This window comes from Notamacropus eugenii, chromosome 1 (genome assembly GCF_028372415.1).
Source record: "Notamacropus eugenii isolate mMacEug1 chromosome 1, mMacEug1.pri_v2, whole genome shotgun sequence".
Taxonomy (NCBI): Eukaryota; Metazoa; Chordata; class Mammalia; order Diprotodontia; family Macropodidae; genus Notamacropus; species Notamacropus eugenii.
Window position 1 is genome coordinate 716,513,361 of NC_092872.1, and position 22,090 is coordinate 716,535,450.

General features: G+C 42.7%; 1 protein-coding gene across 3 annotated transcripts in view; it reads right to left on the bottom strand.

Moving 5' to 3' along the window:
- The window catches only part of ADGRG1 (adhesion G protein-coupled receptor G1), a 76,712-nt gene that overhangs the window by 22,993 nt on the left and 31,629 nt on the right, over window positions 1–22,090 (bottom strand). The window contains exon 1 of one of the 3 annotated variants that reach the window (XM_072636718.1): window positions 2,808–2,886. The exons of the other annotated variants lie outside the window; for them this stretch is intronic. The gene's annotated coding sequence lies outside the window, so the exon portion shown is untranslated. Of the gene's footprint in view, window positions 1–2,807; window positions 2,887–22,090 lie in introns of those variants that run through there. 3 annotated transcript variants of the gene reach the window in all.

A 22,090-nucleotide genomic window follows, 5' to 3' on the forward strand; every position in this document is an offset into this window, starting at 1 on the left:
CTTTAAGCCTAACACTCAATCTGCTGGACCACATAGCTTCCTATTCCTTATGAAGGCAGTGTGTGAATTCTTGGAAATGACAATGTACTGGGAATCAGGAAATGGGAGATCCGGTCCTGGCTTTGTCTCACTTACTAACTCCAAGACTCTGAGCGAGTGACTTCCTCTTTTGACCTCACTTTCCTTGTCTGTAAAATGAAAGGGTTGAACCAAGTAAAAGGCTTGTGTTCTAGACTACTATGAAAGTTGCCCAAAGCTTTGGATTTGGAGAACATGGAAATGTTTGGAGGGGATGGCTCTGTCACAAAGTCAGTAGTAGCTATGGTTTTGATAACACCTTCCTGATCCTACAGGAAAACTTCTCTGGGGACTCAGATCCTGGCATTCTGCCTTCTGTTGTCTTTACTCTCTCCTTTCCACCCTCAATTATCCTTTCTTTTACAGAGCCCAATGCGTGGCACAGCTAGGTGTAGAATGAATTGTTGTTCATCCTTCGTTTTGGAAGAGGACCAATGAGATCAGCAGGGTGATAGAACTTTGGCCTTAGAATCAGGAAGACTCATCTTCCTGAGTTCAAATCTAGCCTCAGACACTTCCTAGCTGTGTGCCCTGGGCAAGTTGCTTCACCCTGTTTGCCTCAGTTTCCTCATCTATGAAATGAGCTGGAGAAGGCAACGTCAAACCATTCTAGTATCTCTGCCAAGAAAACCCCAAATACTGCTCAGAGGGTCAGACACAACTGAACAATGTTTGAAAACAGAAGTACTTTATCTTATCTTGTGTCTTGGACCCTTTTGATAGTCTGGTGAAGCTTATGGATCCCTTCTCAGGGTAATGTTGTCTACATTCGTAACTGAAGGAAATCTTAAATTTCAGTTAGAAGCCAGTGACAATAAAGATGCAGCCCTTTTCCCATCCAGTTTTATAAACTTGATGAAATCTATCCTCAAACAGCCTGTGGACCCCAAATCAAGTTCCCCTGTTCTAAGAGAAGGAAAGAAAGCACCAGCAGAGTCGTGCTCCTATTGGGTGTAAAAGCAAAGTCCTGGCTTCAGATCAAGACTGAGTCCTTTGGTAGTCTAGATAGTACTGACAGAACTGAAGAGAAGGAAGTAGCCTCAGAGTCCATCCAATTCAAACCATACCTAGATAAGAGTCCCCCTCTGTATCCTACTTGACAAGTAGTTAACTAGCCTTTACCTGAAAAGTAAGGAGGAACCTACTATTCCCTGAGAACACCCCATTCCACTTCTGGATAGTTCTAAATATCAGGACATGTTCCCTTACATCAAGCCTATAGACTGTAAAATAGTCATTGTGCCCTAAGAAATGACAGAAGGGAGGGTTTCAGAAAAATCTGAGATTTATATGAATTGATGCAAAAGGAAGTGACTAGAACCAGGAGAATTATTTGTATGATGTCAACAACAACATGGTGACAAATAAATTTTTAAAATCTTATGCTTCTGATCAGAACAGTGACCAACTGTGATTCCAGATGACCAACGATCAAGTTTGCTGCCCACCTCCTGATGGAGAGAAAATGGACTCCAGATGAGTAATAAAACATACATCTTTACATGACTAATGTGGAAATTTGTTTTAACCAGGAGTATTAGGTCCAAAAATTTTGTTTTCTTTTGCTCCCCTCTTTTTTTTGTAGGGGAGGAGGTGGGAGGGAGAGAAGATAAATGCTTGTTAATTGTGGAGAAAAAAAAATCAAAAATAAAGGATAGAATACATCTGGTTCCAAGCTCATCATGGGCAGGTAGGTGCTCACTATCTCTCTATGTAATCTTGGGTTTCAGCTTCCCATTATTCATTTTTGTGCCATCTTTTCAAGTCCAAAGATTATTCTCCTTGTAAGAGAAAACAGAGCCAAAGGAAAAGTTGAGTAGTTCTGCCTTCTTCCTGTCATCTATTATAATCATCCCATTCACCCATTGAAGCTTCTTTGATCTGCCTCTTCCATGGTGTACCCTTATCAGAGAAGGTGCTGTTCTCTATGAGCAAAGCATAAATAAAGGAGCTCAAAAGAAATGTGAGATGTGCAAATCTAGAGAAACCAGCCCAAATATCTTCATGGATTATTTGTTCCCGACCTGTGGTAGAACATTCTGAGCTCGTGTTGGTCTGATCTATCATGGTCAGACACACTGTAACTTGACTCTAGCATGGTGATGTCATTTCTGTCCTCTTTGAGAACGAAGGACAACCATCTCCCAATTACGCTAAAAACAACCCACTTTATATGTCCTTAGTTTTCTTTGACATTTTTAGTTTATTCTGAGTTCTGACACTCTTCTTAGAGAACCATGTTATGTTATTTGTTCTTTATTTTCTGTCCTTGCTTAAATCTTCTGTACAAGCTTTTAAAAAAACCTGTGTTGGGAAATGGATTCCCTGTGCACTCACATTAGCGTTATTTAGCCTCAGTTTTCTTAACTTGTTTTTATTTTAATAACTATTAAATTTAACTGGTTTCCTTTATAATCTTATATATTTGCATTCTAAAATTTATTTTGACAAGGCTTCACTAGGTTGACCACCAGAGGTCCATGACACAAGAAACCTGAAGGACTCTTGATTTAGATCATTTCCTGTTTTCCTTTTCATTCAAGTTCTTTCTCTTTACATATTCAGGATTTCATTATATCAAACCAACCATAGCTCCTGGGAATGAGTTTCTTATCCATCCTTCCTCTGAGCCCTTTGAGAACTACTTTCCTCAGATCTAGTGCATATGTCCCACAATACCTGGCTTACTTTTCCTCAGACACAAAATCTAAAGTAGAGAGCTTACTTACCCCCAAGGTCCCATCATTTCAACTTTAGCAGCCTGAAGTTACCCTTGGTGGTGAGAATCAGGTCCAGATTCATAGTCTCACTCTTTGCTTCCTCCAACTTTTTTGAAGGTTTAAAAGTAGTGTGAGTTTACTAGGGTCAGAGTCCCCATCTTAATAGAATCACACATTGTGAGAGGTGGAAAAGACCTTTGAGATGATCAAATCTGAGTGTCTTTTAAAAAAAAATTTACAAAAGGAAGTTTGATTTTTAAATAATGTGTTAAATATTTATTAAATATTTAAATGCTTATTAAAATGAAAATTTATCAAAATTTTAAAATTATATTTTACTTAAGTATCTATTCAATATTAAATAGCTTATTATTTATTGTTTTTAAGTAGCAGGTCTTTTAAAAATATTTTCCTCTTATGAACCCCTCTCTACTCATTAACAAGTTAAAAAAAAGAAGCAGGAAAAAAAACCAAAACCCAAATCCCTCAGTGCATAGCTAGTGCCTGGCAAAACAAATTTCTACATTAGCCATGTCTAGAAATGTGTGTCTCTTTCTGTATCTTGAATTTATTTTCATTTTTTTTGGACTTGTGGTCTATCATTTTATTGATCGGAGTTCTAAAGCCTTGCATGGTTGTTTTTCCCTGTCTGATTGTCATTATTGCATAAATTATTGTCAATTTCTGTCCCATTGCTTTGCATTGGTTCAGAGAAGTTTTCCCAGTTTCCTCTGAAATTGTCTACTTCATCATTTCCCATGACACAATAACAGTCCATTACATTCATATATTATAATATGCTTAGCCATTTTCCAATGAGAGGATGGCCCTTTAGTTTCTAATTTGGGGTTACCAGGAAAAGAACTGCTATAAATATTTTTGTACATATCGATCCTTTTCTCTTTTTTTTGTTTCTTTTGGGTGTTGACCTCGTAGTGGTATAGCTGGGTCAAAGGGAATACATAGTTTGGTGACTTTCTGGCCACAGTTACAAATTGCTTTCCAGGATGACTGTAGTCCAGGGGGTTTAACTTCTTTGTACCATGGCCCCTTTGGCAGTCTGGGGAAAAGTGGACACCCCTTCTTAGAATGTTTTTAATGCTCTATGTGAAACCCATAAGATTGCAACAGAAACCAATTATATTGAAATGGTTATCAAAAATGTTAAAAATTCTAGGCTTATGGACTTCTTGAAATATATCCACAGAGTCCTTGGGGTTAGAGGACCTCTGACCTAGTCAAAACCACTGGTTTTGCAGATGGGAAAATGAGACCTAGAAAAATATTGACTCACCTAAGGTCTCTAAGTTAATAAGGGTCTGAGCCAAGATTAAAAAAAAATAAAGCAACTCAGTCTTCAAACTCGAAGCCTACACCACATTGCTGCCTCTCTATTCATCCTGATTCCTCCACATTAGCCTCCCCCACAGCACTTAGCAAAGTGCCTTGCACTTAGGTGCTCAGAAAATAATGGAAGGGAGAGCCCAGAAGCATCCAAACTTCAATTAGAAAACATATGTTATATCACCAGGTATGAATTAGCTCAAAATGGAAGTTAATCTGAATTTTTCTGACTTGCCATAGAGGTCAACCAGACCTCAAATTCATGCTTCTCTCTCTTCTCTCCTTTCTGTCTCTCCTCTCTTCCTTCTCTCTCACTTTTCCTATCCAGCCCACTTGTGGGTCCAATCCCAGTGCTGATCATCACGAAAGCTTTGACTTGCTCTGTTTCCAACCTGGGCCAGTTTACCCTTCTCTAGACAGCCTCCATAGTCCCCTGCTTCCAGAAGTTTGCCATATTGATGTCAGACTAATTATAAACAACAGATCAACTTCAGCCCTCCTGCAGCTCAGAACTCCTTAGCTCGAGAAATTCACCAACCTCAACCTCCCTAGTAGCAGATATTACAAACATGTGCCCAATTTCTACACTCTATGAAAGAAGGAAAGGACTGATAGCAGCTCTTTTCCTGGTAACCCAAAATTAGAAACTAAGGGGCCACCCCCTCATTAGGAAATGGTACACCAACCTCATGCTACTCTCAAAGTTTTCCCCCAAGTTCCTGACCTTATTAATCACTGGCCTTATAGTATTAGCTTCAGAGAACTGGAGTGGAATGGTACTTCCAGGGTTTAGATGTCCATAGATCAACCATATAAATTAACCCAAATTTGGGAGAGTTAAGGTTCAAATCTGAAAGACTGATTCATCAACTACATTCTATATAGAAGCTAGACTGGACTCAAATAAGTCACTGATCAGAGGGTCTTCATCACTTTGTCCCCCATTGCTAATGTAAACTTCAGAGTACTTAGAAAAGGAAATTCAAGGAGAATGAAAAGTTCTCCAGTCTTAGCTATTCCATCAAATTAATAACCTCCTATCTTACACTATAATGAACTCCAGGGGGTGATGCTAAGTAGTAAACCAAACTAACCAACACCAAAGAATTGATAGAGTAGCTATTGCATCACTACCCTAAGCACTAGGTTGTGCTGTGGGAGGGAGAAGACATGGCCCTTACTCTTCTGGGGAAGCTTCTGTACTGGTAGAGAAGACAAGACTCCCACACAGGAAATGAAGACTAAGAGAGACCAGAATAAGGTGTGAATTGCATAGCACATATAACAAAGAATAAATGGTCTCAGGAAGGGAGTGATCACTATGGGCTGGGGTGGGCAGCAAAGACTTCACAGAGGAGACTAGAAAGCCATGTAGAATTTGGGTAAGTGGAGAGTAAAGAAAAAGGGAACAGCATAAGTAAAGGTGCGAAGGCTGGAATGACAGTAAGTTCAGGGAACAACAATGCAGCCAGAGTCTACATGTAGGGAAGTAGTAAGAAAGAAGTCTGGTGGTACAGGGTGGTGCTACATCATGAAGGAGTCTCACACATTAGACTGAAGGCTTCTCATAACTCCTGGGAATATCTCTCCACCTCCCCGCTTTTATGCATTGTTAGAGCATGAACTCCTGGAGAGCAGGGATTGGTTGTCTTTCTTTTTGACTGTATTTGTATTCACAGTGCTTAGCACACAGTAGGTGCTTCATAAACCCTCTATCTATATCCATCTTTCTTGCATGCTTTGTGTATATTTGCATACATGTTGTCACACTGCTATGCATGGGAATATTTGTTTGCATACGAACAGAACTTTGCGTTAGGAAGTTAGAGGAGATTGAGGAGGGAAAGCAGAGAGGCAGCCTCCCAGAACCTCTCCAGAAAGGCTCCCTTTTCACACAGTGGGCCCATTGAGGTCAAGGATCATGTCTCCTTCTGCCTCTTCCCTCACCGTGCCCAGCTCCATTTGCTTCCCAAGGTAGTGATGACTTACTGGAGGCACTGAGATCAGGCACATAGCCTGCCTTGCAAGAAGGGAGTCAGAGGTGGTGGGGAAGGGGTGAGAGAGGGGAAGGTAACAGGCGGGAGAATGTTGTTGGAAATGGGATTTTTAAACTACAACCACAGAGCTAGACATCTGTCTAGACACTTCACTTCAAACACAGCTACTAAACACAAACACCACCAAAAAGCTGGACACCTGATCAGAATTCATCTACTCAGATATAAAGCTTAGAAAAGGGGATGGGGAGGAAACTAACTCTTTCTGTCAATGAAGGGATCCATAAATGATTTGCAGGGATCACTATCAAATGTTTTGTGGGGTGATGGAACCCCCAAGGCATCTAGGTGGGATAATGGATAGAGGCCAGGAAGACCTGAGTTCAAATCCTGATTCAGATACTGTGTGACCCTGGGCAAGTCACTGAACCCCTCTCAGCCTCAGTTTCCTCTTCTGTAAAAGGAGGGTGATAATAGCGCCTACCTGGTAGGGTTGTTGTGAGAATCAAATGAAATTATGTATGAACAGTGTTTTTAAAGCCTTAAAGTTCCATCTAAATGCCAGCTATTATGCTTAATATTATTATGCTTATAGAACCAGGGCTTCTAAGGCTCTGACAGCTGTCTGGGCCATAGTACCTTCAGTTCACCCTGCACAGGGAGGTATTGTTACCAAACAAAATGCTACAGGGGCAACTAGATGGTATTGTGGATAGGGTGCTGAGCATGGAGTCAGGAAGACCTGAGTTCAAATCCTGCCTCAGACACTTACTAGCTGGGTGACCCTGGTCACAGCACCCCTGTCTGCCTCTGTTTCCTCATCTGTAAAATGGGTAAAATAATAGCACCTAGCTCCCAAGGTTGTTTGGAGGATCAAATGAGATATTTGTAAAGTATTTAGCACATAGTAGGCATTTATTAAGTTCCTTCCTTTCTAAATAAATAAATTGGGGCATCATAATATAGTCACTCGTGGATACCCATATATCAGAGCTTGACCCAGAGAGGTGATCAATGAATATTTCCCTGAATAAATGAATGGCACAGATAGTTCAAATCAATAAAAACCATGTCTCTCTGTCTGTCTTTGAAATGTGCTGAAACTTTCCTTTTCTAAGTGGATTGGCCTCTCTAATTTTGTTTGGTGGGGCTAGGGGGAGGAGGAGGAGCAGAGTGGGAGGCAGAGAATGTGGAGCTGGCCTGGGACTTAGCCTTCACACAGTGTCTGGCTAGTAGTGCATGTCCTACTCTGAGCTGGGATGGGTGAGAAATACTGTCAGTGCTACATCTACCCTGGGAAGCCAGCAGTTAGCCAAGAAAAGTGACAGAGATATTCCTCAGGCAGCAGTTTCCTCTTTCCCTGCTAAGTGACTTCCTGTATGGCTCCCCAGACTGAGTCAGATCCAAGATGAGAAACGCCAAACGTTCCTAGTTGATCCACCTAAGACTTTCCTTGTGGCATCAGGCTCTCAGAGGATCATAGGATTTTAGAGTGAAAGGTACCTTTGAAACCATCTGGTCCATCCCCCTCATTCAATGGGTGCAGGAGCTGTGGCCTGAAGTAACATAAGTGACAGAAATGGCATGTGAACCCAGGTCTTAAGGATCCAGATTCAGTGTTCTTTCTCCTACACTGCCTTCAAAGTATTTATGGTGCCTAGCCCACAAATATCCCCAACCTGGACCCCAGACCAAGCCTGGTCCACTGAAGGTGTTGCCTCACTTGCCTTATAAGACTTCTCTTTGGGTCCCACTTGGGTAAAATGAGAGGTCTGGACCAAATAGTTTCTACATTTCCCTCTAGCTCTGAACCTATGATGTCATGATTAAGCCTCTTGGATGTCCCATGATGAAGACTGCAGCTGGAGGGGCTACACGTCTTGTGCATGTAGCCCTCACCCCTCTGCCTTCACTACTCAGGTCAGAGGGTTTAGAATCCAACCTCTGATAGGTAGCAGCTGTGCTCTAGTTCACAGAGCTTTTGAACATCATGGAATCCTAGAGATTCATGGTTGTAAAGACTCTTAGAGGCCAATATCTTCAAGGAAATAGACCAACCACAGTTATTAATAGTAATAGCTCACTATGTACCATAATAAGGTCACAATGGGTATATGATCTGAATAAAGAAAAGTCATTCATACCATTAAAAAAATTAGAAGAGCAAGAGATTAGGTACCTTTTTTTGCCATGGCTAGGGGAACAAGTAACTAGTTAAAAGTTAGGGGATATAAATGATGAAGCAGATAGTGTTGATTACATGAAATTGAAAAGCTTTAGCAAAAATAAAATCAGTGCAGCTAGGATAAAAAGGGAAAGTGTTGATTGGGAAAGTCTTTGTATCATAGTATCATATATCTCTGATAAGGTTCTCATGTCTAAGATACATATAGAAGTAATAGTTTCTCTTTCTCCTCTTCCCTTTTTCACTCTCCCTCTCCCTTCCTTGTCTCTCCCTTCTTGTCTCCTTCTCCTTCCCTCCCTCCTGTCCTCCTCCTTCTTACCCTCTCTTTCTTCCTTTCTCTCTTCCCCTCCCTCTTCTTCTCCATGTTCCTCTACTTCTTCCCCCCCCCCCCAGAGGCCCCAGTGGATAAATTATCAAAGGATATGAAAAAAGAGTTTGTTAAAGAAGAATTGTAAACTATATCCAAGACTTTTTTTTCTAAATTACTAATAATAAGAGAAATAAAAATCAAAATAATTCTGAGGTTTACCTCACATCCCCCAAAATGGCAAAGGTGAAAAAAGATGGAAATAGTCAATGTTCAAGGGGGCTGTGGAAAGACATGCAGAGGCATACACTTCTGATGGAGCTGAGAACTGATCCCACCATTCTGGAAAGCAATTTGGAATTATGCTGAGAAAATGCCTAGGATGTGTACATTTTTTGACCCAGAGATCCTACTGACAGGTGAATACCCTAAGGAGGTTGAAAATAGAAAGATCTCATATACACCATATTATTCATAACAGAACATTTTGTGGTTACAAAGAAATGGAAACAAAGAAAAAGTCCATTGATTGTGGGATTGCTAAACAAACTGTGGTACATCAAAGTATATTATTGTACCAAAAGAAGCAGTGAATATGAAGAATTCAGAGAAAACTTATGTGAACTGATGAAGAGCGAACCAGTCAAATGATCCACAGAACGACAACACCATAAACAAAAAGCTTTCCAAAATCAAAAGGAAAAAAATCCTGAATGATGTGTAAGTATAATGATCAAGGTTGACTGTGGAGGAGAGTTGAGAAAATCCACCTCTCCTACTTTGCAGAAGAAGGAGACTGTGCATGTTGACTATGACATACCTTGTTGGATATGTTGGTCAGTCTTAGCGGACTGGTATTCTTTGTTACCAATGTCTGTCTTATTGGGCAAGGGGAGAGTTATATTCAGAAGCAAAGACAATGTTAAAAACAAAAGATGACTCTACAAACATTTCATTCAGCCCTCACAACAACCCTAAGATGTACAGGGATGACCTGATTAATGCAAATAATAAATCCCCTGAAGTGGTCCCCTGTATTTGAATTCCAATTATTAGAAATTTTAATAATGTAAATACGGTCATTGGTTCCAGCCCTGTGGAAATATGCAAATTGACAACCACTTCAGGAAGAATCATTATTTGCAGTAATTGACACCTAGCTGTGGGTAGAATAATTATTCCATTTTACAGCTGGGAAAACTGACTTACCTGATGTCCCATAGCTAGTAAGTGCTGGAGCTGGGATGGGAAACCTAGTCTCCTGATGTCTAGTTCCCTTTTTTCTACTTCTCTATACTACTTTTCATTTATCTTCAGTCTCATGGTAAAGAACTAATACCCAATTCTAAGTACTCTCTCCCTCTTCAAATAATATTTAGATGAAAGAAACATGGAGATCATCTAACCTCATTTGGAAATAAGGAAACTGAGTCCTCAGCAAGGAGAAGGGACTTGGCCAAGGTCACATCTGCGTATTAAACAGATCAGGACTCAAGTCTTCTGTCTACAAATCCAGTACTCAGGCAAATCTCATCACCCACTTCTGGTCTCCTCTTCTCCCACCTTTGTAACCCTATCGCTGAGCTCCCACAGAGGAGGAGAAGTACGTTGTTGGGGAAGACAAAGAAACAATGACCATCACAAGTATTTGGAAATCCCCATCTCCTGTGTCCTGCAGCAGTCTCAGCCTCTTACTCATCTCATCCTATTACTGATAAATCCTGAAAGTGCACTCCATGCCCAGGCTTCTTCATCAGGGAAGGGCCACAAGAAGCTGGATGACTCCCTGTACTGGATGGTTTAAGACTTGCTGCTGTTGGACTCTGGAATGTCTGTGGAGGCCACCCTCCCCATCATGCTTGGCTTAATGAGCTGTGAAAATGAGTCTGGGTTTTCATTACTAAGCAAGGGGTCATACTCAGAATCAGTCATACTAATTCAGTAACATAGGTAGGCATAAGATCTTAGCATTAGGAACAAAAAGGACCTTAGGGATCATTTAATTAATCAATCAACAAGCATTTATTAAGTGCCTTGTTGGTCAGCATGTTGACATAGATGATAAAGAGATAGATTCAAAGTCAGGAAGGCCTAGGTCCAAGTCTTGCCTCTGACACAGTCCCTCTGAATGGTAAGACCTTCCCTCTGTTGATTATCTCCAATTTATCCTGCTGTAGCTAGGTGGTGCAGTGAATAGAGCACTGGGCCTGGAAGCAGGAAAAAATATCTTCCTCTGAGTTCAGATCTGGCATCAGACACTTATTAGCTGTGTGACCCTGGGCAAGGCACTTCCCCCTTTTTGCCTCGGTTTCCTCATCTGTAAAATGAGCTGGAGAAAGAAATGGCCGACCATTCCGGTATCTCTGCCAAGAAAATCCCAAATGGGGTCATGAAGAATTGGACATGACAGAAAATTGACTTAACAATGATCGTTTGCTCATACATAGTTGTTTGAACATCGTCTTCCTCATTAGACTATGAACTCCTAAGAGCATGGAATGTTTTCATCCCTTCCTTGTATCCCCAGAACTTAGGACAGTACTTGGTGCATAATAGATACATAATAAAATAAATGCTTGGGACTGACTGACACATATTGGATGTATGACTCTGGGCAAGTCACTTACTTGCTCTATGTTCTGGGCAACTTTCTAAATGCTGTGAGCTACAAAGAACATGCCAATACTGTATTAGGAAAGAAAGTTCTTCACTGGAGAGGACCCTAAATCAATAAAATCACATATATCACCTCTAGTTCTTATCTCTTTGTGCTAAGTACTGGGGAAACTGAGGCGCGTTGGATTATATTGGATTATATGATAATAGATTTAGAAATGAAAGGGTCCTTTTAGGTGATTGGTCTCAATGTGCAGATAATTGAGTGTTGACTTAATGTTCTGTCTTCTTCCCACCCCCCCAATACTAGAGGATCACGAATTAAGAGCTACAGAGGACCTAAGATGTCATCTAGTCCAACCTCTTCATTTTACAGACGAGGAAATTAAGGCCCAGAGAGGTATTGCTGTTAATTATTTCCTATTTATCCTGTATATAGCTTGTTTTCTCCTCCTCCAATAAGTTCCTAGAGGACAGGGAGACTGTCTTTTGCCTCTTTTTGTATCCTTAGTGCTTAGCAACAGTGCCTTCATAAATAGGCACTTAATAAATGCTAACTGATTGTTTGTTGACTTGCCCAAAGTCTCTTGGGTAGAAAGGAGGAGAGCCGAGATTTGAACCCAAATCCTCTGACCCCAAAGTCAGGGATTTCTCCCTTGTGCCCTGCTGCCTCATATTATAGACTTCAGAGCTGGAGGGTCCTTGGAGATCATATAATCCAGGAGTTCTTAAAGTGGGGTCCATGAACTTTTAAAAACAATGTTGATGACTATATTCCAATATAATTGTTTCCTTTGTACTCCTGTGTGTTTGATTTTATGCATTTGTAAACATGCCTGAGAAGGGATCCGCCAGCTTCTCTGGGCTGCCATGACATTAAAAAAAAGTTAAGAAACATTCATCGTAGTCCAACTCCCACATTTTACAGATGAGGAAACTGAGGCCCAGAGAGACAAAAGAATTTGTCTGAGGTGACACAGGTGTAATAGACAGTACAATCAACTTCAAACCTACATCCCATTTACTCCAAATCCAAAATTTAGAATCACAGAATTTTGAAGTTGGAAGGATCCTCAGAACTTTCTTAGTCACTTCTACCAGTTGCTCTGGGAGTTCTCCTTTTAATACAGTTCTATGCTGCCAACCAGAACAGAATAGAGAATCTCACTCCTGTGTGACCCCCTTCCCAAACCCCCTCTACCTGGGGTCAGATGGGTCCATTCAATATAGACCCGGTCTCTCAGAAAATTGTTGCTTGGCGACTCCCCTTGAGAAAGTAGAGCTCTCACTTCTCCATCAGAGCTGGTTATCCCTCTAAAAGGAGCCTGAGGGTCAGACTCAGACCCCAGAGAATTCCCCTTAGGGGAGCACCATCCCTCTCATAACTATAACTCTCTCCACACAAACACACACACATTCATTGCCTGTACCCTTCAGCCTCTAATTTCAAGAACATAGCAACGCCCTAGACCTTGGATTGCCCTTCCGTAAATACACATTAAAGAATAGGAAGACACAATGGAACAAAATTCAGCCAGTTGGGTTAAATGAGTACTATGAAGGGTGGGGTGGTAAGGGGAGATGGGGGCGAGAGGCAGGTGGCGATCAGGAGATAGCTATTTCGTATTTCATATCCTGAATGAAGATCTTCCCTCTGCACCTTAGAGGCCCCCTGGTACCTAACAAAATGTCCTGGGGGAGGAGCCCACAGCTTTGGATCCCCCTCTAACCCCCTCCCCTCCAACCACTTCTGCTGGGCAGGGAAAAAGATTACTTTCTGAATCTCAGGAATGTGAGTCATTTCCTCTCCAGGGGGAATGGGAGGTGGAGCTGGACCCTGGACTGTTCCACTCCAGGTCCCCATGACTTTCTACCAGAGCCATGACTCCCTTCCCTTCCCCTGTACCTCTGTGCACTATTTCCTTCCCAGTTTTCCGCTCTACCTATTTTTAATCCTTTCTCCAGTGTTTGCTGGAGGACTGGGGTGAGTGAACTAGGCTTGACTGGGTTCTTGGACAATATGACCTTGCTTCAGTTTGAAGGAGGTGGCGGGGTAGTGGGAGGAAAGGGGAGAGATTCACCAAGAAGCAAGGACAACAGAGCTCCCTGTCCTTGAGATTAAGCCTGACGCTCGATCAACTCCATGTAGGAGGGGCTTGAAGAGATCCCCTCTCCTCATCCTGCTTCCTCCTGAGTCTGGCAGACATCAGGAGACAGGTCATAAATGAGAGCATCCAAGAAGTCACACCATATCAACTTGCCCCCTGACTTTGCATTGGGGGCAAGAGTTCCAGGGCCATGTCTCTGGCTGAAGAATCGATGTGGTACAGATGAGGACAGAGCTCTAAACTGCAGGAAAAAACCAAGGATACTAGATAGCTAGATAACCCTCCATTTTCTCTTCTGTGCCATGATGGATTGAAACTAGCTGGTTGTAAGATCTCTGACCTGCTCTGACATTCTTGCTGTTTAATTCTCCCTCCAGAGTGAACACTGGACTCTGGCCTTGGGATGGGTTGATTTCAGAGTGGTCCAGCCCAGAATCTCAAAGAGAGCTAACGGAATCCCCCATTCTCCCTAAAAGGGGAAAGCTCCCTAGAATATGGACCCAGGTCCAGAGGAAAGGAAGGCATAGAAGGAAGAAAGGGAGAATAACACTCGTAGTGGGACCACCCTTGGCAAAGAACTTGGTCATCCTAAGAGGCAGGTGATGAGAATAAGGACAAACAATGACGCTGATGTGTGGGTGGGTCCTTGAAGGTAGAACAAGAATTTGGATGAGGTGTGATTGAAAGGAAGCTCTAAGGACCCTCCCTGTCCTCCCTATCCATGAACTGAGGAGGGCAAACTTGGCTGTTATTTGGGGGGCTTTAGTTTTCAAGATCCTTTCACATAGGTATCTCTGACAGTGAGGACAACCCTTATTCAAAACCTACCTTTGATGTTTACTTGCTGTGTGATCCTAAGAAAAGTCCCTTCTCTTCTCACAGCCTCAGTTTCCTCATCTGTAAAATGAGGAGTTGGCCTCAGTGGCCTATAAGGTCCCTCACCCTCAATCTATCATCTGATCCCCACAATGCCCCTGTCAGGGAGGCAGCCCAGGGAGCAGAAAAGACAAACACCAGAGTTTGGGGTCTCAAGGCTTGTGTTTGAATTCTTGCTCCATTGCTTACCATCTGAGCTTGACCCTGGATTAGCCTTGAATCTTTATCTACAGAATGAGGAGTAAGGACCAGATGATCACTAAGAGTCTTCTAGCTTTAGAGACCAAAAATAAGCCCCAACAGAGGTTTGCTCAAGGGAGGGAGTCCCGGAGGCAGATGGTTGAAAACTGGCAACTTCAGCTGGTGGGACTGTAAGGAATGCTGGCAGGGAGAGGTGCTTCAGCTTTCAGGTATTTTTTCAATTAAATGAGGATAAAAATCAGGATAAGACTTTTCTTTAAAGATCACCAAGACACCAAAAAGTCTCTACCCAGGGCCAAAATCACATTCCTGGACCTACACTCTGGGGTCTGAGCTCTGCCTGGATGAATCCAGGGGCGGAAATCCCCAGGGAGGACTAATCTGCCAAATACTTCAGGGGTCTCAAAGGAATTCCACCCATTGGCACAGCATCTGTGCTGGATGCCCAGCCCTGGCCTGAGCCCCCTGGCAATGAGGGCAGAAGAAAAGACAAACATAGGAAGATTCCTGACTAGGGAGGGAGGCAGAGCATGCCTATGAAAACTAAATTAAAAGAAAATCATCAGATGTGATACTATTCAATTACTGAGACGCTAGGGACCTGGCAACCTCACCTATTCTGCCTGATGCTCAGAATGAAAGGAGGCAAGAAGGCCTAAAATGATGCCTGTATCAGAGTCTTTGTACCAGAGCTGGTTCCTGGAATTCTTAGAAGAATCCTGCTGGCTTCAATTGATGCCTTACTTCATAGTCATTAACAACTTTACAATTCGAACCATACCAATTTCATGTCTGGTCATCACCACACCATGTCATCTATTCTCATCCTCATGTCCTCTCCAATGGAAACTTAGAATCTTTCCCTGGGTCTCCTTGACTCTGATAGGTGAGCTCTTGCCTTACCTTCCTGCAGCCCAGGTCTTCCCACCACTGCCCAGCCATCTCCTCACCATGTTCACCTCCAGTCTCATCCCCAGGTTTCTGATTCCCCTTCAGGCTTTGTCTTCTCCCATCAAAAAGATGAGCTCTTTGAGGATAGGGACTGTATTGCTAGCTTGTATTTGTAACTCCAAGGTTTAGCCCAATTGATTTAGCCCAGTACCTCACACGTAGTAGGAGCTTAATAAATGTTCACTCTATTGATTGATCTATCTATCTATCATCTATCTATCTATCTGTCTGTCTGTCTGTCTATCACCATTATCATCTCTCTATCCATTCATCTGTCTATCTAACTAGTTAAATATCCATCCACTTGCTTATCCATTTATCCATCCGTCCATCTTTCTATCTATCCCCCCAGCTAGTTATCCATCTATCCATTCATCCATGTATCTACCAGTCCTTCTATCCATTCATCTAGCTAGCTATCCTCCTATTTATCTACTTAGTTATCTAATTTCTAAGCCTTTCTCAGAATGCAAGTAGCACGTTAGCAGGAGGGGAAGTGATCACAGAAGTAGACCCATTGAAAAGCAGCAGAAAGTGACAGGCAAAGAGACTGAAAAACCGTGAGAAAAATAAAGCAAACTTAAAAATGAAAAAATCCTAGAAATCTTGGATCATTTAATGTAGGGGAAATCATCCCTCACATCTCAAAGGTCCCTGAGGATATCACTAAAATAAGATTAAATTCCTTATACTAGGGATTTCTGGAATCCATGAATAGATTTCAGGGTGTCCACAAACTTGGACCAAAAAATTGTGTGTGTGTGTGTGTGTGTGTATGATATATACACACATATTATACATATAATATATATATGTGTAATACCAGCATACAACACAACTAGTAAGCTTAGTAACCTTAAGTGATTTATGCATTTAAAAACCATTATCCTGAAAAGGGGCTCATAGACTTCGCCAGACTGCCAAAGGAGTCCATGATACAAGCAAGGCTAAGAACACCTGCCCAACGTTGACCTCCTCTCATGACTCCTTGGTGTGGGGAAGTGGCCCTGAATTCTCCAAGGCCATGCAGTTTTACCATCCAGTGATACTGGTCTCCCTGCTGTTCCACATCACAGGACACTCCATCTCCTGACTCTGGGCATTCTCACTGGCTCGTCTCCTTGTCTAAAGGCATTTTTACCATAACAAGGCTTATGATTTTGGGCAGCTCTGCTTCATTTAAATCCAATTCACATGGCAGTCAAGACATCCCTGTTGTGACATTCTTGATCCTCTTCAAGAACAACGGATAAACAAAAATTCCCCTTTTCTAGAACTCTTTCCTTTCTCAGCTCTGTTTCCTGGTTTTCCTCAAGTCTCAGCTAAAGGTTACCTTCTGTAATGTCTTTCCTGATCCCCTTTAATCTTTAATGCCTTCCTTCCAAGACAACCCCCAGTTCATCCTGTATACATCCTGCTTGTACAAAGTATTTACATGTTGTCTCCCTATTAGACTTTGAACTCCTTGAGAACAGGGATTGGTTTTCGCCCTTTTTTGTACCCTCAACCCTTAGCGCAGTGCCTGGCACATAATAAATTATTTATTAATAAATCAATATCCTTGTTGACTTCACCAAACTGGACTCACTTTGACAAGTGTAAACAGACTCATCACCCAAAGTTAGCCTCTAGAAAATGATATTCTGGGACTATGGTAACTCTTGAAATGATTGGCTAAAACCTGGTAGGTTGTGATCCAAATGGGAGGGAGTAGTTCATGACTTATAAGGTCAGGGAAACATAGAATCCATTTTTAGAAAGATTGCCTCTCAAAATAGTGACCATTTTTTTAAAAAAAGTTTTGGTGCTGAAAGAGTATCATAGATTTATTTAGAGCTTGAGGGGACTTCGAAGCTCTTTTAGTCCAACTCCCCTCATTTTGCAAATGAGGAAACTGAGACCCCGAGAAATGTGGTGACTTTGCTAAGATCACACAGGTGACCTCACTAAGTAGCAGAGATGGAATTCCAACCCATGTCCTCAGATTTGTGAGCCAGTTCTCTCTCCACCATCCCATGCTGCCCTCCTAAAAGCTGCTGTCATCTAGTGGATATATTTACAATGGAAGAGCTTGTTTTCTGGTGGGGTTAAACATAACACACACACACACACACACACACACACACACACACATACACACACACACACACATGCTGCGATTTGGGAGAAGCAGAGGTTATGGAGTGGAATCCTGAGTGAAGGGGATCAGGGGACATTAATCACTAGTTGCTGTGTCCTCACTGGGAAGGTATGACAAGCCAGGATTTAGAGTAAGGGAGCTATAGGCCTGGGCCCAGCAGTTTCCCCAACAAGGGTCAGCTTTCGGAAGAGAGCTGTAGTTCCTCAGTAGCCTAAGCTACTGACCATGGAGCATGGGGCTTGTAGAGTGTTGTAGGAGGCATGGGGGGAGGAAAGCTCACAGCTACAGGTGGTTAGTGAGGGAACCAGAGACAGAAGCATCATTCATTGCTCAACACCCCTCATTTGTGCACATTCATTTGCAAATGTGTCTGACCTAGAAGGCAACACCCTGACCATAGATGGCTGCAGCCAGTTCAGAGGACCAGAATGGCAGTCCTACAGACGGGGACTCCTCTGTCCATGCCTGCAGCATGGGATCATGCTGTACAAGTTTGCACTATAGCCCTGTCTGGCACCCCCATCCCTTTAGGAAACACAAAGTAGATGACCAATCCAATGCCCAGCAGGTGAGGGTAGGATTTGCTCATGTGACTGTTGGAAAAAGAGAACAAGAATAGCTATTCTGGGAAGTTAGCCATCACTTTCATTACCTGAGGAGGTTTCCATATCCAGAACCCCTTTACTATCTCCGCTACATTGCCAGACAGCCCTCTCTCCCCACAAGCCACAAACTTCAACATCTGTCTGAGTTCTCCTTCCCTGTCTGCTTCCGATATTGCCTAAGTCTGGTGAGATAAGGAGGGCAAGGGAGAGTAAGACACTATTCCAAATGTGACTCTTCGAAGGTAGCTACCAACATCCCTTTCCTTTGTACCTTGTCTCCCTCACAATGCCAGACCAGACCAACAGTTGGGCTAGGTCTGGGAGAGGTGACCTTGGCAAGAAAGAGCAGGGCATTGAGCACACAATCATCTAACAAGCATTTATAAGACACCTTTTCTGTGCCAGGCACTGTGCCAAATGCTGGGGATACAAAAAAAGGCAAAGACATAGTCTCTGTCCTCAGTGAGGTCATATCTATAGAGTATATCCCATTAGCAGTTGGGGGCAGGGACAATGGGGAGCCTGGAAAGGCTTCCTGTAGATGGTGGGATTTCAGTAGAGTCCTGAAGGAAGTTTAGGAGGTAGAAGGAAGGAGGGAGGGCATTCCAGATATGGGAGCAGCAGGGCAAAGGCAGAGTCAGAGATAGAGTGTTGGGTTGGTGGAAGAGGCAATTGGCCAATGTTTTTGGACCCTAAGGAGAAGACTGGAAAGGTGGGAAGGGGATTAAATGCCAAGCAGAGAACTATTTGATCCAGGAGGTAATAGATAGGTACTAGAGCTTGTTGATTAGAAGGTAGAAGAGAAGGGTGGGTAGAACATGCCTAGAACCGAGCTTTAGAAAAATCCCCTAGGTAGCTAAGTGAGGACAGACTGGAGGAGAGTGACATTTGAGGCAGGCAGACTATGTAGAAGGCAATGTTAAGCATCCAGAAGAAAGGCAATGAGGGCCTGCATTAGCACTGTGAGTGCGTAAATGGAAGCAAGGGGATGGATAAGAGAAACATCATGAAAGGTAGAAAACACATGACTCAGCAACAGAGACATGAAAACTGACTCAGGCAGTAGTCTTTCAGCACTCACAAACCAAGCTGACTGGCCAGTATATCATCTTATTAGAGCTGCACCAGCTTTTTGACCTTACTGATCAAAGGCCTGTGACTGGGAGTTCCTGAGACAAGCAGCAGGAGACAAACCCTCAAATCCTGTAACTGATCCTATGAAAATAATAAGAGGAGTTTTGCTGTTGTTCAGTCTTTTTCAGTCATATTTGACCCTTTGTGATCCCAGCTGGGGTTTTCTTGACAAAGATGCTGGAGTGGTTTTCCATATCCTTCTCCAGCTCATTTTACAGATGAGGAAACTGAGGCAAGCAGGGTTAAGTGATTTGCCCAAGGTCATGCAGCTAGTAAGAGTCTGAAACTGGATTTGAACTCAAGAGGATGAGTCTTCCTGACTCCAGGCTTTGTGCTCAATCCACTGCTCCACCTAGCTAATCAAGTCCAAATCAGGTGAGGGGAGATCTAGGATACCTCCCCTCCCACTGTGGGGAAAGACCCAGGATCACCTCAAAGCTGCTGCTGCTGAGAAGAAGCAGAGTGAGACCAGGTTGGGAATGGGTTCACCCAGGCCATAGCTTGGCAGTGCAGGGGGAATTCAGCTAGCTGGGACTGTTCAATTATATCCATACTGCTGAAGGCTAGGAATACCTGCACATGAGATTTCATTTCTCTAGAGAATTCCTTGATAACAGAAATAAGGAAACATCTTTTACCAGCTTCAGGTTGGTACCTCCTCTGCCCTTAGGTCTTGGAGTGATGACCAGAAGACTAAAAAGTTAAGTTATTTTGCCCAAAGTCACCCACCCAACCAATCTCTCTCTCTCCACTAATACACAGCTATCCCTGCTAAGGGGTTGCTAGGTGTTACATGGGATAGAGCACTAGGCTAGAATCAGGAAAACTCCTCTTCCTAAGTTCAAATCTGGCCTCAGACATGTACTAGCTGTGTGACCCTGGGCAAGTCATTTCACTCTACTTATCTCTGTTTCCTCGTCTATAAAGTGACCTGGAGAAGGAGATAGCAAACCACTCCTGTATCTCTGCCAAGAAAACTCCAAACGGGGACACAAAAGACTGGACACAAATGGAAAATGACTGAACTGAACTGAATCTACGCTGAAGAAGCACTCTCTCAAAATGTGAATTTTAACACATTTTAAAAATTGCACAACCTTTACATCTTATTATTTTAATGGGTTTTTTTTTTTACTTTCTAGATTTTGGACAACGCTGTAGTCATGCCCCCTTAGTTATGGCCCTGGGCTGAAAGACTTAAAAAAATGAAATTTGGGAGTGAAAACTGTATAGCTGAAGGCAGATCCATGCCTGCCAGGAATGACAATGTGTCCGGCACTCTAAGTGCTATTTTTGGCTCAGTCAAGAAAGAAGAAAAGAGAAAGCAAAGAAAGCTTTCTTTTAGGGAACTTTCCCGAGAGATTCCAGCGCCATTCTGGGAAAAGGCATCTACCCATAGTTTGGCTCACTTTCTTCCTTTAAAGGATATTGAGCCAGGATGTGTTGACTTTCTTGCCCCATCTGCCCAGTTATTAGGAGGTATTTATGAGGCATTTCACCCCTCTTTTCTAAGGGTTTATGATGGGAAGGAGAGGGGCTGTCCCACACATTCTTCGCAGGGGAAGAATAGGATGTGGCCTTTTATCACATTTGAAAATAGGTGACATTAGTGAGAAAAGTCTGTTCTCTTTGAGCACCCAATCCACTACGCTGGCAAATAGGATTTAGTTTGTGTTTCCAGACCTTGGAGAGGACCTAGTCCAACTCCTTGACTTTGCAGATGAGGAAACATTGGAATGGAGGAGAGGTGAATGGGCTATGACTTGCCCAAGGTGACCCAGTTCCATCTGGACTCAAACCCAGGTCTTGTGGGGCTCTTTCCACCAGAGAGCAATATTCTCTTATCTCACTAGATCTTCACAGCAACCTTTTGAGGTGGGAAGTGAAGTGTATTAAAATGCCCATCTTAAAGGCAAGGAAATGGAGACTTGTAAAAGTCAAGTCACCTGTCCAAGAACCAGAATTTGAATCTAGGTGTCTGGGTTTTGGGCCCATGGTACTGGTTACTGTTTAGTAGTAAGTCATTAAAAATTTTCCTTTCTCCCTCTTATTTGAAAAAAAATCAGCACTCTCTTATTTCCTCCCCACCTCTCCTCCCCTCCAATGCTTATTCCTGTAATAGAGGAAATAAGTAGGAGGTCTAAGGAAATGATCCAGGCTTAGAAAACTTTGGTTTGCATTGTCTCACCACGTTATGTTATGAGAGGCAGTGTGCCAGAGGGGAGAGGAAGCTGGCCTTGAAACTGGGAAGCCCTGGGTTCTAGTCGGGCCTCTGCCACATGCTATCTTTGTGACCCTGGGCAAATCACTTAATCTCTCACTTCTCTCAGCAAATCTCTATGATGATAAATGATAGAGAAGGCTCGTCCTGAATTGCTTGAGGGAGTTTCCCTTCTCTAGGAATTCCTTACACTCATATACCAAGAACTGTTCACCCATTCCCCCATGGATTTCCAGTTCTTTGCTGCTACAGAAAGTGCTATTAAGAATATTCTTACACACATGGGTCCTTTTGGGGTCAGTGGGGTGGGGGTGGGTTGCTGTGGCTAGCTCATACCAACTTTCGAGAGCTGCTTATTAAATTCTCTGTGTGGCAGGGGCATTTATATTGCAAAATTTGGCAAACCCTATAAATCAGGGTTTGATTTATTGTTTGTTGATTGTCTAGGCTAAAGTGATAGAGAACATGGTTGAGAATGCAGATTAAATTGAAAATGTGCTGCCTTGTTTGAGACCCAGTTGGTAAACATTTACCAGCACACCCCGGGCCTTTCTCTCTTTCTTGGATCTCTTTAGGCTGTCTACCTATGGGATCCCAGGCAAGTTAT